Source organism: Sminthopsis crassicaudata, chromosome 3 (genome assembly GCF_048593235.1).
Source record: "Sminthopsis crassicaudata isolate SCR6 chromosome 3, ASM4859323v1, whole genome shotgun sequence".
Lineage (NCBI taxonomy): Eukaryota > Metazoa > Chordata > Mammalia > Dasyuromorphia > Dasyuridae > Sminthopsis > Sminthopsis crassicaudata.
This window is the reverse complement of record NC_133619.1, coordinates 547,310,306-547,324,799: the sequence shown is the minus strand read 5'-3', so window position 1 is coordinate 547,324,799 and position 14,494 is coordinate 547,310,306.

Here is a 14,494-nt window from a genome sequence, read left to right as displayed (position 1 = left end):
TAAGACAACTCTGAAGTACACTACATATCTCTCAGTTTAACTAAGATGACAGGAAAAGATAATGACAAATGTTGGAGGGGATGTAGGAAACCTGGGACACTCATACATTATTGGTGGAGTTGTGAATTGATTCAACCATTCTGAAGAGCAATTTGGAACTATGTCCAAAGAGCTGTCAAACTGTGCATATCCTTTGTTCCAGCAGTATTTCAGCTGGGCTCATATCCCAAAGAGATCTTAAAGGAGGGAATGGAACCCACATATGCAAAAATATTTGTAGCAGCCCTTTTTGTAGTGCAAAGAAACTTGAAACTGAGTGATTGCCCATCAGATGGAGAATGGATGAAAAAGTTATGGTATATGAATATTATGGAATATTATTGTTCTATAAGAAACAATTAGCAGGATGATTTCAGAGACACCTGGAGAGACTTAAATGAACTGATGCTAAGTGAAATAAGCAGAAGTAGGAGATCATTGTATAAGGCAACAACAAGCTTATACTGCTAAATTCTGATGGATGTGGCTTTTTTCAACAATGAGATGATTCAAACCAGTTCCAATAATCTTGTGATGAAAAGGGCTATCTTCACCCAGAGAGAGGACTGTGGGAATTGAGTGTGGATCACAACATAGAATTTTCACTCTTTTTGTTGTTGTTTGCATTTTATTTTCTTTTTCATTTTTTTCCTTTTTGATTTGATTTTTCTTGTGCAGCAAGATAGTTGTATAAATATGTATGCACATATTGGGTTTAATATGTTTAATATATATTGGATTGCTTGCCATCTAGAGGAGAGGGAAGGGGAAAGGGGGAAATTGGAACACAAGGATTTGCAAGGATTGATGTTGAAAAATCATTCATGCATATGTTTTGAAAATTAAAAAGCTTTAATAAAAATAAATAAGTAAATGTTAAATTTTTTCTTTACATTTAATTGGGAAAAATAAAATATTCTTTACAAAATAAAAAAATATACAATGACCAATTGAGATTGCAGAATCTCAGGATTAGTAAAACACTATTCCTGTCTATCAGTAAGGAGGTATCTGACCTCATGTGCAGAATGAACCACATATTTTCAGACATGGCCAGTGTGTTGATTTGCCTTACTTGTCTTCACTTATTTGTTATGAAAAATTTCTATTAGGAGGAAAGGCACTTCACCCCTCTCATATTAGCTAAATTGACAGGAAAAGAAAATGATGAATGTTAGAGGGATGGGGGGAAACCTGGAACAATTTATACATTGTTGGTTGAGTTGTGAAATGATCTAGCCTTTCTGAAGAGCAATTTGGAACCATGCCCAAAGGACTATCAAACTGTGCATATACTTTGATCCAGCAGTGTCTCTATTGGGCTTGTATCCCAAAGAGATCATAAAAAAGGGAAAAGAACCTATGTGTGCAAATGTTTACAGCGGCCGTTTTTGTAGTGGCAAGAAAGGAAACTGAGTGGATGCCCATTAGTTGGAGAATGTTTGAATAAGTTATGGCATATGAAGATAATGGAATATTATTGTTCTATTGACAATGATGAGCAGGCTGCTTTCATAAAAACCTATATGAACTGATGCTAAGTGAAGTGAGCAGAACCAGGAGAACATTGTACACAATAACAAGCTTATGTGTTGATCAAGTGTTGTGGACTTAGCGCTTCTCAAAAATGCAGTGATTCAAGGCAATTCCAATACACTTGGGATACAAAATACCAGTCACATACAGAGAAATATTAAATGTGGATCAAAGCAAAGTATTTTCACTTTTTTGTTTGTTCTTCCATTCGCATTTTTTTCTCTTTTGGTCTGATTTTTCTTGCACATGACCAATATGAAAACATATTTAAAAGAATTGCACATATTTAACTTATGTCAGATTGCTTTCTGTCTTAGGGAAGTGGGTGGTTAAAAAAGGGAGAAAAATTTGCAATGCAAAGTTTACAAAAATGAATGTTGAAAACTATCTCTACATGTATTTGGAAAAATAAAATGCTATTCAGGGAAGACAGGAGAAAAGAGAGTTGTGGGTAGTGATAATGATATTTAAAAAAGAAAAGTGTAAAAAAAATAAAAGCTATATTCATAGTAGAACTTATATTCACTATTGCATAACTACTGAGAGATATAGAGAGTATAGGATTCCATTGTGCTTATTGTTTTCTGATTATTTAATAAAATAAAATATTCAATGTATTACAAAAAAAGGATAGTAATTAATCAATAAATGAACATTTATTAAATACCATGTGTCAGACACTGTTAAGTGCTGGATCAATAAAATGAGAAATAATAGAAATGTACACATTTCAAAAAATATAAAATGCTCTATTATCTTTATTCATACTGTATTTTTCTTCTTGAATATAAAGTTTTTCTTTTCCTTTTTGCCCATTCTATCTACCTTAACATCTCAGTTTTTTTGGGAATTGATGTTAATTAGATCAAGGCTATGTATTCACTTTCTGTGTGGAACAATTGCTCTCACAATGTTTCCCACCCACTGCACACTAAACCTAGTCAGTTCTCTGCCTTTTAATCAAAAAGGGGACCAGACTAATTAATGATTTTGGAGTGATCTTTGTCCTAGGAAAAAAATCCTTCCCTATTTAGTGATAAATTTAAAATGTAGAAAAATATCAGAAGGCCTAAGGTTGGAGCTGAGGATGTTTTGCTTAGCCTGTGGGTTTAGAGGAGAAAACCTGGCTCATTGGGTTGAGAAGTAGCATAACATTGTCTTGTACATCAATATTTTCATCAGAAATTTGCTTTCATATTATACTGTGATTTAAATTTCCTGAGTAAATATGCTGCATAAATGTAAAGCTTTGTAATGTTTAAGATGCATTCTTTGCTCTGTAGTGGTAATATACATATGTTTGTGTATGTCTATATAAAGTTAAACATGAGATGTGAAGCATATACTAATTTTTCTATTGACAATGACATTTTCATAAATATTTAGAAATCCACATATAGCAAAGACTTAATATCACTGTCTTAATTTAAGAAAAAACTCTAGAGTATTAATCAAAAGTTCAACCAACTTCTCATGCTCACTGCTTTCAATTTTCCAAAATTTAGGCTACCACTGAAGGAAGATCTTTCCCACCAAAAGCTCAAACATTAATACTTGCCAAGAATACTAATGTTTTCTTTTCAATTTAATTTTTAAAAAATTTAGTGTTAAGTTTCTATTTTAGGAGAAATATGAGTCTCATGAATTCTCCTTTCTTTGATCCATCTGACTTCTTTCAACATTTTGTTTTTCTATTGAAAAGCAAGACCACACTAAAATCATAATCCCCAGGGATCCCATTAAAGGGAGGACCTTTCTTTGGATTAGAACAAGAAGGGTGAATATACTTTGATTCCTCAGAATGTAAATAGTCTACTACATTTTTGGATTTCAGTCTGGAAATGTAGATCTTCTAATTACTTACCTCTTCTACCGATAACCCTAGGGTACCTAATCAGTGGATCATGTACCAACTGCCTCATTTGTTGAATACATTTTTTATAATCAAAAGATATTTCCTCTCAACTTGTCCTTGTCTCTAACATTATCAGTTGCAGACTGTCCTTGCCTCTGACTGGACTTCATCCTTATTAGAATGTATTTTTAGGGTTTTTATGTAGTCAGTGACAAATACAATACCTAGTTCAAATGGACCTTGGAAAAATTGCATGTATTGTTTAACTAACTTATGTTGGATTGCTTGATGTCTTTGGGAGGGGAGAAAGTAGAGGCAGGGAGAAAAATTTGGAGCACAAGGTTTTGCAAAGGTGAATGCTGAAAATTATTTTTGCATATATTTGGAAAAATAAAATGCTATTAAATGTTTTGAAAATCATATGTACTCAGTTGCCTCATCTGTAAAATTGAAAATTTGGACTTCCTAAATCTAAAGTTCGATGATTCTAAGATCTACTCACTAACAATTACAATGCCACACAAAGTACCTCTGACTTTTTGTTCCACTCACTATAAAATTGCCAATAGAAAAGAAAAAAAGAGAGAATTTTTGTTTTTTGTTAAAAGAAGCCCTTGTTTTCCTTAAAAGCAGCTCAAAGTCTTATTGATTTGAATTGAGTTGAGCTGAGCTGATATATGTTGAATTAAATTTTATTACAACATTGCTAGTATTGAACTGGAATTTGGAAGCTAAATCAGAATACATTTTAGAAGGCCAAAGGCTGGCAGAGCCAGAATGGCTAATTAGGGACAACCACTCAGTTGAACTCTCCCAACATTCCCCTCCAAACAACTTTAAAATAACATATAAAATAAAATTTTAAAGTAAGAGAGCCAACAAAAGGTCAGGATGAGAAATTTTATGGCCTAAGGAAGCTTACTTAAGAGGTAACAGCAGAAGTCTGTGACACTGGTAGTTTGGCTTGTCCAGAACCCACACACTTGGATGTAACACTACAGCTCTCATTGCTCTATAGGTCAAGAAAGTCTATAAGAAATACTTGAAACAGAAAGAGACACACAGTTAAAATAAAGAACAGAATCTAAAATGTTTCAGCTAAAGTTAAAAAGTAAGGGTAGCAAACATTATCCCAGACGAAGCAAAAGCAAAAATATACCTAATTAAAAGAGACAATGAAGGAAACTATATGATGCTAAATGGTACCATACAAAATAGTTTCAGGAAAACATGCTAAGATATATGAACTCATGCAAAGTGAAATGAGAACAGGGAGGTAATCATACACAGGAGCAATAATGTTGAAATGATGATCAATTGTGAAAGACTTGACTACTATAATCAATATAATAATCCAGGGGCAGCTAAGTAGCAAGTGAATAAAATGCCAGACCTGGAGTCAGACAGACTCATCTTCCAAAGTTCAAATCTGGTTTCAGACACTTACTAGCTGTATGACCCTGGGAAAAACGTGAGATACATGGAAAATAAATAGAGAAGTTGAAAGATATGAGTTTGGGACAGAAAGATAATGACTTCCGTTTTTATAATTGAGTTTGAAATGTCTACTGGGCATCCAAATGAAAATGTTGAAAAAGCAGTCATAATTTGAGATCAGAATTCAGAAAACAAATTAGAGTTGCCATATAGCTATGAGAGTTATCTGCATCAAAATGAATTTAGGATAATTAATGAAGTCTCAATAGAATATATAAAAATTAGAAAAGAGGACCACAGATGGAATTTTGGGGAACACAATTAATAGGAGGAACATTGTTAATCATTAAGGCAGATTCAGTTTGTTGCTGTTCAGTTATTCAGTTGTATCCAACTCTTCATGACCCTGTAGACTATCTTACACTAATACCTTGTATTTTTTTGGCAAAGATACTAGAATGGTTTTCCATTTCCTTCTCTAGATGGGTTAAGGCAAGCCAAAGTTAAATGAGTTGCCCTGAGGTTGTATTTGATCTTTCTGACTCCAGGTCCAGCACTCTTTGCAATGAGCCACCCACAGAGAGATGTATCTAACACACTGAAGAGTTTCTTCAAGTTCTCTTGATGTTTTATGAATATGCCAATGGTGCATTCAATCTGTCCATCAGTTATCCCTTACTCTCACCATATGACTTACTCACTCTTTTCCCCTCATAAAGCTTAGTGACAATTTCCTTTGCACTATTTTTCTTGCTCAGTCCTTGGTTGGTAATATTGTATAGTCTATTCATACCCATCATGAGCCTCTGAATTGCCATTTTGGTGATTCTCTGTCTTAATTCTTCTCATGATTCACAACCACACATCACTGATATATGAATAATGGACAGATTCTGACCAATTATTAAACTAAGATCTTATTATAAGAGTTAATAAAGCATAATGTCTAAAAAGGTGGGTTTTTGTTGTTGTTGTTGTTGTTTTGGGTTTTTTTGGCATTAAGAAGACTTGCATTTGAGTCTTGCCTCTGTCCATTACATACTATGTAACCCCAGACAAGTTAAGTAACTCCCAGTACCTTGTGTCAGTTCTCTCTGAGTTGTAGAATAGTACATTTGCTTTAGAAGAGAGAGCTTCTTCAATGTCACTTTACTATAATTAATTCACAAATCTGAGGGGGGAGGTAGGAAATGCTATAATGCTGTAATAAGGCCCTGAGTCCAGAATGACTAAAGATTCTCTCTCCTGCTAATTAGGACCAGTTGCAAACTCATGCAAACTCATTAAATTAATGAGTTAAATATTGAGGGTGCTTGACCCCTAAAGATAGGAGTGAAGTTGTTTTGCTGATATTGTCTAGGTTTTGATGACCCTCCTTCAGAGTCTCAAAGGAAATCATTTAGAGTTGTTTTACTTCAACTCAAATCTTCTTCAAAAGTGATGAAAAAATTACTTAATAAACAATATAAATCAATTTTAAGGCAGCTACTTATTTTCTCTACTTTAAAACACTTGAAATAAACAAAAGGCTAGTAAGCAGGCATTGATAAAGACTAAAAGATTGAAACAATAACCCATAATTCTTATTTTACTAAACTCCTCTCAGGAAGTTGATACATAAAATGTTAAAGCTTGAAACATTTAGTGGCTCTTAAATTCATAAGATTTCCTCCAAAGGAGAAAATGTCCATCTCAGGATTCTGTTGATTACCTATGTTCAAAGAAAAAAAAAATCCAAAGCTTTTAGAAGCAGCCCAGGTTCAGATTTAACCTAGGCAGACTGTAGAGGGCCAGAACTCTGGAGAAGTGTACTTGAAACAATGATACTTACAACAAAGTTAACTCAGTGGGATTGAGAGATGATGGTTCTTTAGTGTACTTATACTTAGTACTTAGCATGGTGATGGAATGGTTCTCTAGTTCACACATAATCAGTATGCTGTAATGATGTAATTGTAATAGGTATTTAAGGGCTGAGAGGACTTTGACCATCCTCCTGGTAGTTCTCCTGCATCCTGTACTCCTCCACTAAGATCAAGACTGGGCCAGACTGTGACAGATACAAACTGTAAAGGAGACAAGATGACTCTATTCCTGACTATCCTTGTGGTGATTATCTTACTGAGACCAAAGGCCTGGAGGATCTCCAGAAAGCTATCCCGGACATTACAGCAGACTACATATCTGTTGCCACATTAGCTGAAGGGATTGAGGGGAACTCCTTACAGGAAGTCCAAAAGAATGTCTCAACCCATTCCCCAGATGAAAAAGAGAGAAAGAAAGAGGAGGAAGGAAATAAGTGTTTATATAGTACCTATAATATGTCAGATATTGTGCTAAGTGCTTTCTTTTCTTTTCTTTTTAACACATATTTCATTTACTTTTTACAACTCTGAAGCAATTGCTATAATTATCCCCATTTTACAGATGAGAAAACTGAGGCAAACAGTGGTTAAGTGACTTTCCCAGGGTCACACAGCTAGTCAGATCTTTCTGACTCCATCCAGACCCAGTGTTCCATCCATTGCATCACCAGCTGCCTCCAAGAAAGGGGAAAAGATGGATGGAATCATTCTTTTAAAGTCCACTGAATGGGACACTTTCTAGGTCAGTTGTCAGTATCATAGGACAGGGGGAAATTAAATGGAATTGAACATGTTCTTTAGCAAAAGACTAAAACCCTTCCTCCCATCATGGGGACCAAGAGATTGCAGCAATATCCCAGAGAATCTCAGTGTTGAGCAAATGTATCCTTGAAGTGACCAAAGGGAGCTCAGTCAGTATGTTCTAACCTCATCGACATTGCTTTAGCTGTAAGCATAACAGCATCTCTACTTCGATGTCTGACTCTCAGTATACTCAAAGTAATTCAATAGAGCTCAATCACTGGGGCAAGCATCCTTTTCCACTTTGAGTGATGATGCTGAACGGAATCCCCTTTCCAAAGTCTGCTGCAAAGTTGAGTTTCTTTCTGCTTGCCCAATGACTTTGAACAACCTGGCCTTCCATCCCTGCACTGCAGTATTAGAATTCTTCCAGAGCAGCAGGCATCTCCTGTGCCCCAGCAGAGCATGCCGGTGTCAAGAGATGCACCCAGGTGTATGAAATAAAATAAAGAAAACCACTAGCCTGAAAGCCTAATGCTTTCTATTCCAGAATAGAAAGGAGAATGTCCTGAAGATTTACAGCATTTTTGGTCCCCTCTTGTTTAAACCCTCCTGTATCCTTCAATTTCAGATCACTTATGAAATTGCTAATGTGTATTGTAGCCTACACACTAAATTTTTGTTTGCACTTATGCATATTAAAGCACACTACTAAATACTCCACTGACAAGCTGTATTTTAGACTTCAAACTGTACTTTATTGTGCTTGGCTGCATTTTAATATGTCTACTAAATTTCATTCTAAGTGAAGAACAGGAACAGCCAATGATTGATCAGAAGTGGTAGTGCTTCCCACTCCTAGAATACACACAGTCAACTGCTGCCTCAGTGATTGACAGTTGCCATTGCCTGATGACTCTGGGGAGCTTTCAGGAAATGATCTACAACACAAATTGCCTATACAATACTATTGACTGCTTACTGGCAAGATGAAAAGGATCACTAAGTTACAGGGCAAATATCATAGAACCCTCACTTTCTCTTAATCACCTGGCTTTTCTCTGTTCCAACAGCTTTCTTTCTCTTAACCCAAGGGCAAAAGAATTATTTCATCAGGGTTTTCAGGCAATTTAGTAGTCCCACGACAAGGGTTGAAATAACCACCATCATTTAGGAGTTTTTATTGCTTTCACACCTCTTTAGGGGGTGGGTAGGTGGGAGGGATTTGTATTTCCCCTCTGCAAAAACTTGGACTGGCCCTGTCTTACCTATAGAAATAGATAATTCCATAGACTAGGTGTCAATGACCTATTAGGTGGCAAGCAGCTGCTTCCTCAGCATGATTTTTGAAAGACTGAGAAATCCGCTTGGTCCCTAAGCCATTCTCCTGCCAACTTGCCATGTTACTTCATCTAAAATTCCCCTCATAGAACCTTATAGCTGGAAGGGATTTTAGCTTTTCTAAATGCTCACATTTTATAGATGAGGAAAATAGCCCAGAAAGATAAAGTAAGTAACTTATCTAATTCAACCCAAATCTGCAAATATTTATCTAACTCTTACTCTGCACAAAATTTTGTATTAAGCACAGGAAGCGGAAAAAAACAAAAAGTAGGCCTGCCCTCAAATAGTTTATATTTTATTCTAATTCTTTGGCCAAGGTAAAAGCCAAATTCAGGATTAGGATCCTGGTTTTCTAATTCTCTATCAATGTTTTTTGCTGCAACTGCTTCCAGATTACAAATGTAAAAAGATTGAGTAACAAACATTTATTAAGCACCTACTAGGTGCAAAGTAGACTATGTGGTATAGTGAATAAAGCAATGAGCCTGGAGTCATCTTCCTGAGTTCAAATCTGGCCTCAAACATTTACAACCTTGTGACTGTCCCTGAACAAGTCATTTAACCTGTTTGCCTCAGTTTCCTCATCTGTAAAATAAGATAAAAAAGGAAATGACAAACCACTCCAGTGTCTTTGACCAAACACCCCCCCCAAAAAAAATGAAATGGGGCCATAAAGAATCAAATGTGACTGAAAAACAATTTAACAATAATATCATATACAAAGTATTGTGCTTATGTCATATATTGCCTCATATCATTAAGTCTTAATGTAACTATATTTTAAAGGAAAAAACATTGAATTTGGAGTTTTAATCCTGAGTGTGTCCAATCTAATATGACTTTGAATAAGTGCCTTAAATCATTCTAGGCCTCAGTTGCCTCATCTATAAAATTAGTACCATAATTCCTGTAAATAACTCCTAAGATAATGTAAGAATCAAAAAATAGTATAGTTAATGACTATAATCATCTAGTGTTTGATAAATCCAAAGACCCCAATTTCTGGAATAAGAACTCACTCTTTGACAAAAATTGCTGGGAAAACTGTAAATTTAAGATAGCAGAAACTAGACATTGACCCATACCTAACATTTTATATTAAGCAAGATAAGGTCAAAACGAGTTCATAATTTAGACATAAAGAGTGATATTGTAAGCAAATTAGAAGAACATAGGATAGTATAACTCTCAGATCTGTGGAGAAGAAAGAAATTTGTGGCCAAAGAAGGACTAGAGTACCCTATGGAATGCAAAATGGATAATTGTGATTATATTAAGTCAAAAAGGTTTTGTACAAACAAAATCGATGCAGACAAGATTAGAAGGAAAACAGTAAACTGGGAAAATTTTTTACATTTAAGGGTTCTGAGGAAGGCCACATTTCTAAAATATATAGAGAATTGACTCAAATTTATAACAATACAAGCAATTCTCCAATTGATGGATGGTCAAAGGATATGAACAGATGATGAAATTAAAATCATTTTAGTTATATGAAAAAATATTCTAAATCACTATTAATTAGGGAAATGAAAATTAAGACAACTCTGAGATACCACTGCACAACTTTTAGATTGGCTAAGATGACAAGAAAAGATAATGATGAATGTTGGGGGGGCATGTGGGAAAGCTAGGACACTAATTCATTATTGGTGGAGTTGTGAACTGATCTAAGCATTCGGAGAGCAATATAGAATTATGCCTAAAGGGCTATCAAACTATACATAGCCTTTGATCCATCAGTGTTTCTACTGGGCCTGTATCCAAAGAGATCATAAAAAAGGGAAAAGGACCCATTTGTGCAAAAATGTCTGAAGCAGCCCTTTTTATAGTAGCAAGGAACTGGAAACTGTCCATCAGCAGGGGAATGGCTGAATAAGTTAGACCATATGAATATAATGGATTGTTATTGTTCTATAAGAAATGATGAGCATGCTGATTTCAGAAAGGCCTGGAAAGACTTCATGAACTTGTGAAGTGAGTAGAACCAAGAGAACATTGCACACAGCAGCAACAAGATTCTGTGATGATCAATTCTGATAAACATGGCTCTTTTCAATAGCAAGTTAATTCAGATCAGTTCCAATGGTCTTGTGATAAAGAGAGCCATCTGCATCCAGAGAAAGAGGTGTGGGGACTATGGATCAGAACATATTATTTTCACTCTTTTTATTGTTGTTTGTTTGCATTTTGTTTTCTTTCTCATTTTTTCCCTTTTTGACATGATTTTCTTGTGCCTCAGGATAATTGTAGAAATATGTATAGAAGAATTGCATGTGTTTAACATATAATGGATTACTTGCTCTTTAGGGAAGGGAGGGAGGGAAGGGAGGGAGAAAAAATTGGAACACAAGATTTTGCAAAGATGAATGTTGAAAATTATCTATGCATATGTTTTCTTTTGAAAATAAAAAATGGATTTTAAAATTTTAATTTAATTTTAAAAATTAATTGGGATAATTTTTTGCAGTATCCATTCATTACCAAACTAACATTGAATAGACATATTAGGATATGGTCAGGTCCAATGAAATGGAAATGAAAGGTTTCTCTTATCAAACATTCTTCACTTCACTAGGATATTATACAAATATTAAAATACAGCCTGAGCCTTAAGGCAACACTGGAAAACACTACCTGCTCACAAAGAGATGACACTCTAAGGAAGGGAGCTCTATGTAAAGGAATGCACTAGATTTAGATTCAGAAAACCAAGATTTAAATACAGATCCTACAACTTACCTGCAAAACTTTGAGTAAACCACAGCTTCCCCAAACCTTCTTTTTTCATCTATAAAGTGAGTACATAAGACTAGATTTTCAAGAGCCCCAGACATGGAGTCAAAAGACCTGTATTCAAATCTCAGTTCTGCTACTTTATAGCTGTGTGACCTTGAGCAAACTCTGTAGGCCTCAGTTTACTCATGTTGGTCTAAATAACTAGTCTTCTCAGTTCTAAGTCCTGTAATCCTATGACCTAAAACATTTTTTTCTTCTACCATTGATAAAATACCCATATGCTACCTAAAAGTGGAAGAAGATGGGATAGAAGGAACAATCTTCTCTTCTTGACTCCTCCCATTTGAATGGACACATTTATCAAATTAGCTAGAGAGACTTTTGGGAAACTTTATTGTTGTTCAGTCATTGCCAGTTGTACCTGACTCTTCATGTCTCCATTTGGAACTTTCTTGGCAGAGATATTGAAGTGATTTGCCATTTCTTTCTCCATATCATTTTACATGAGGAAATTGAAGTAAATAGAGTAAAGCGGCTTGTCTATATTCAAAATAGTTGTTAAGCATTGGAGTCTAGATTTGAATTCAGGATCATGAGTCTTTCTGACTCGAGGCTCAGTACTCTATCCATTGTGATACCTATCTGTCCTCTTAAGGAGCTAGGAAGAAGCTGAAAAGGAAAAACAAACAGTTTTAATGCCACAGGACCAAAGCAAGGTGGAAGGGCAAACAAGACATTCAAAAGGACATAGTTGCAAAGAGAAAGAAAGATGATGTCAACATTTTGTCCTGGAGTCAGCCCTGTTGCTATCTTCTTTTCCTCTGTCCACCCATTATCCTTCCAATAAAGTCAAGGTCAGCAGAGTCAATCTCATTTAGAAAGCAAAGGATCATAGTCTAGGTTCTAGGAAACACAACTATGGCTCTGTTGCACCATCTCATTTTGACAGATAAATATTGTGAGAAAATGTCTCTTCTTTAAACAGTGACAAATGTCACACATTTTTGCAAATATTGTAAAGATAGCGCATAAGCTGGCTTCGTGTCATGTATTAAAATAAGCACTTTTCAGGCTTATTTACAATTTTTTTCACATTACTCCATATCATGCCACTCACACTACATAAAAAATGTGAAAAATAACACCTATCTCTCCCTAAAACACCATAATTTCAAGTTTTACACTGACATTTATTTTTATGTTCAGTAACTATTAATGTCCCTTTCACAGATAACATAAAAGACAGCTCAAAAAGTCAGCTAAAAAGAGAGTAGTTTCCTGTTTTAACCTTATGTAATAATAACAATTCACATTTACATAGGGCTCTAAGGTGGGCAGTGAAAATACAATCATGCCCATTTTACAGATGAAGAGACAAAAGCAGGATTAAGTTACTTCTCTATGATTGCACTGCTAAAAATAGTTCTCTAAAACATTAAATATTCATACCAAGCTGACACTATATGTAGTAGACCTTATACTAGTCACTAGGGATGTAAAGATGAAAACAAAACACCCCCCTCCCTCAACTTACATTCTATTGAATGTTGGAATTGGATAGTAGTAGTAGTAGTAGTAAGAGGAGGAGGAGGAAAAGGAGGAAGAGGAGGAGGAGGAGAAACAAGAAACATTCAAATTAAACAGGATTAGAAGAGCCTTCCTGTAGAAGATAGGATTTTTGCTGGGATTCAAAAGAAGCCAAGAAGGGAGCATGGACAAGGAAAAGTATAGCCAGTGAGAATATCTGCAGTCCAGAGATGGCACATCTCTTTTTTCAGAACAGTAAGGTTATCAGTATCACTGGAACACAGAGTACATTGGAGAAAAGAGAGAAGGTATAAAGTACAAGAAGACTGAAAAGATTGGGGGAGGGAGAGAGGCTAAATTGTAAAAGGCTTTAAGAGGCAGAGGATTTTATATCTTATCCTGGAGTTTGGTAGAAACCACTGGAGTTTACTGAAAGGGCAGGTGACACAGTCAGATCTAAACTTTAGGTAAATCATTTTGACAGGCGAGAGGAAGATGGATCAGAGTGGGAAGAGACTTGTGGCAGGAACCAGGCTATCACAATAGTCCAGGTAGGAGAACATGAGGTATACCCAGAGCAATGGCATATCAGAGAAGAGAGTGTATTCAGAGGTGTTGCAAAGGTAAAATCAACCCATCAAGAGATTGTATATAAGGGGTGAGAGAATCAAGGATGACACCTCGGTGGTGAACCTGGGGGACTAGAAGGATGGTAGAGCCCTCAACACTAAAAGGGACATTTGGAAGAGACAGAATTTTTAGGAGGAAAGATATGGAGTTTTGTTTTGGATGTGTTAAATTTATGATATCTCCAAGACATCCAGTCCAAGATGTCTAATAGGGAGTTGGAGGTTAATTATAAGATGAATGAAAATTTTTTATGATTTGGCAGTTGCTCTGAAATAACTTGATTGGTTTATTTCCATTGCCAGCAAAGAGGTGCTTTATTCCCAATACCTTCGCAGGAAGTGGCAAGTTGGCACAAGGAAATGAGTTGCAGCACTTGGAGTCAAAGGACATGAATTCAAATTTCTCCTTTGCTACTTGGGTCAGCACAGGAGCAAATCATTTCACTTTTCTGGGTCTCAGTTTTCCTGTCTATGAAATGAGATCTTTTATAGCTCTCAAATTCTAATCCCAAGAAAGAACTTTGAAACCTTGACTGAGCTTTTTTGGAAGGGCTTTTCCTAAGTGAGCGGTTGCTCTGGATCTTGTCTGATACCCATTTATGACTGGGTTGCTATGGAGAAGCCCTGTTCCTTCTGCTTTTTGGCTGGACAGATGACTTAGAATGCCAAATTGTCCACTCGTTCTGTTTCTTGGCAGTGAAGGTGGAAAGCAGCCCCTTTCACTATACTATATCTTCCCCATGAACAATTATGAGACCTGTATCTTTTGCCTCTGTGTGCCT